This window comes from Clupea harengus, chromosome 24 (assembly GCF_900700415.2).
Source record: "Clupea harengus chromosome 24, Ch_v2.0.2, whole genome shotgun sequence".
In the NCBI taxonomy this organism is placed as follows: Eukaryota; Metazoa; Chordata; class Actinopteri; order Clupeiformes; family Clupeidae; genus Clupea; species Clupea harengus.
Genome location: NC_045175.1, coordinates 6,303,329 through 6,305,828, shown reverse-complemented (window position 1 = coordinate 6,305,828; position 2,500 = coordinate 6,303,329). Strand labels below are relative to the sequence as shown.

At 42.0% G+C, this 2,500-nt stretch overlaps 1 protein-coding gene across 1 annotated transcript in view; it reads right to left on the bottom strand.

The window, feature by feature from the left end:
* sdk1b (sidekick cell adhesion molecule 1b) overlaps positions 1 to 768 on the bottom strand; it is a 233,070-nt gene extending 232,302 nt beyond the window's left edge. The window contains exon 1 of the mRNA XM_042703418.1: positions 1 to 768. This exon is cut by the window's left edge and continues 1,286 nt beyond it. The gene's annotated coding sequence lies outside the window, so the exon portion shown is untranslated.
* Positions 769 to 2,500: the final 1,732 nt, after the last annotated feature.

Here is a 2,500-nt window from a genome sequence, read left to right as displayed (position 1 = left end):
AAATCGAGGCAGAAGACTTCAACAACTGTTCGAATGAACCCACGGGTAAAGTCCACTTGTAACTTAAATACACTTGAAATTTGCCTGAAAATAACGTTACAGAATGTGTAGGAAAATAAGTCTCTGGTTTCAGACAGAACAAATCGGATAATCAAATGTATCGATATCTAGCTAGCCACCTTGCATGTTAACTAGAAGGCATGACCTAGCATAACGCAGCGGCCAGTGAGCGAAATCCGCTCCAAAAACCCTCTTCAAGTCCCCGACTTCAAACAGGATCCTTTCAGATTTTAGAACAACAGAAACAGGGAAATGTGTCCAGTCAGTAAATGTATTCACGTACCAAAAATCAGTTTGTTGGCGGCGACGTAATGTTAGTGAATTATTTTGATACTCTGATCCCAAAAGGTCTCGGATCCCGCAATGTGTGTCTGCTTCTATTGCGCGAAGGGCTTCTTTCAGCAAAATCCCGCTTCTCAGCGCTCCATAGAAAGCGAATAGACTCCGGTGGTGCGCTAACAGAAAAATGAACAATCCTCAGTTGATCAAAATCTCGCTTTCAATGTGTAAGGATCTGAAAAGAGAAAATACACGCCAAATACGCCTGCACTTGTTTTGCATAAGTTTCTGCGATAGTCCAGGGGAGTCAGACCGCTCTTTGTCACTCAACTGGTCCTCTTCATAGCGGCGAAGTGAGGAGAGAGGCAAAAGTTCCATTCAGACCGCACGAGCGCTCCGCCTCGCTCGTAGCCGATTGGTTGCATCTTGGTCGCTGTGTTATTTCTCATGGAGAGCACGTGGAGACTGTGCACATCCGAAAACGCGGTGCTAGGCGCCCCCACACCGACAAATGGACGAAGTGGACAGCGCAGCGTGTGAGAGTTTTACATTTGAACACGAAGGACTTGCCTGTTGACTGCCAATCCCCTTGGATATTGGGGGGATGGACCACAACAGCACACACAGCCTCCTGCTTGAAACTGTCAAAGTCTAGAATATTAGGCTAATGTCCATACTATAATGTAGGCCTATCCTTTTTTTAGTCAAGACACGTGTGGTTCAGAAATCTGACTGCGGCAATAGCCTACCAACAGGTAACATTCATGATAGAATATGCCTAAGGCCTATAACTACAAAATCACGGTCACTGTCAAAATCATTGCACTCTGTACAATAGGGTCAGACCCTTCCTGTATCTGGAAACACTCTGTGTGAATACGTTCTCCCTATGTGTATGTATATATGTGATTTATGTATGTATGTCGGTGAGGTGTATATGTGTATGTGTATAAACTACTGGATTACCTAAATTTCCCTCGGGATTAATAAAGTATCCATCTATCTATCTATGTATAACCACATAACTACAATAAAGGGCATAGCCTCCCAGGTTATTTTCAGAGACATTACAGTTCATACAACTCTCACCCAAAGTTAGACTTTGTCACTGGTTAATATCATACCATACCTTTTAAAAGTTTAAAAGACATGTAAAAAAAAAAATCTGACAGTAGCAGTATCCTACTAACAGGTATGTCCTACAGGCATAGAAGGCCAAGGCACATAACACCACTTCAAAGGCCCATACCCTACAGGGCTATTTTCAGATCCAACACAGCAGCTGATTTTCAGAGACACTACAGTTCTTACAACTTTCACCCAAACTTAGACTTTGTCACTGGTTAATATCCATAACATACTATACTTTTTTTAAGTTAAGACATGTAAAAAAAAAATCTGACAGGTATGTCTTACAGGCATAGTAGGCCAAGGCACATAACTCCACTCCCATGGCCCATACCCTACAGGGCTATTTTCAGATCCAACGCAGCTTGTAGGGCTCTCACCCACCGTTAGACTTTGCTGCTGGACCAAACTTGACATCGAACAAGGTGACATTAACATTTCAATTTGGAGTTAAATTATGGAGCTGTAAAAACAGTCCTTGATGAGCAGCGGACGCAGTAAAAGACACATTTTGAAGCCTGGCCCACTAAATGCAGAGATGGGTAGAGTGCAAGACGATGTCAATCATTAAATCACAGTGTATTAAGTATAAAAAAAAAACGCACAGCACGAATGACCTTATCTCTTTATGGCAGTCATAAATCTTTTTTTTTTAACCTGACTGTAAATGTAGCCAAGAAAGTAGGTAACACAGAGGTTTGCTATTTTGAGACGTGAGTATGTCTGCTATGACAAAACAGAGAACAAAAACAGAAAAAACTAGAAAAAAATTACTTTTACTGTTCTGCACATCTTGTCCAGCAGGATACTGGGACGTTATGCACCAGTGTGCACAAGGTCCCTGAGGCGCATTTATTTACAGAAACATTTCAAGCCCTTTAATTGATAGAAAAATCTGGAAGGGGCTCAACCTAGCTTAGGCTGCTACTTAAGTCAGTAAATTAAAGTCAATTAGGTGTGAGGGTAGACCCCTACTTTGTGTGTGTGTGTGTGCCAGTGTTAATTTGTTTGTGTCCGTGTGTGTGATGTGTGT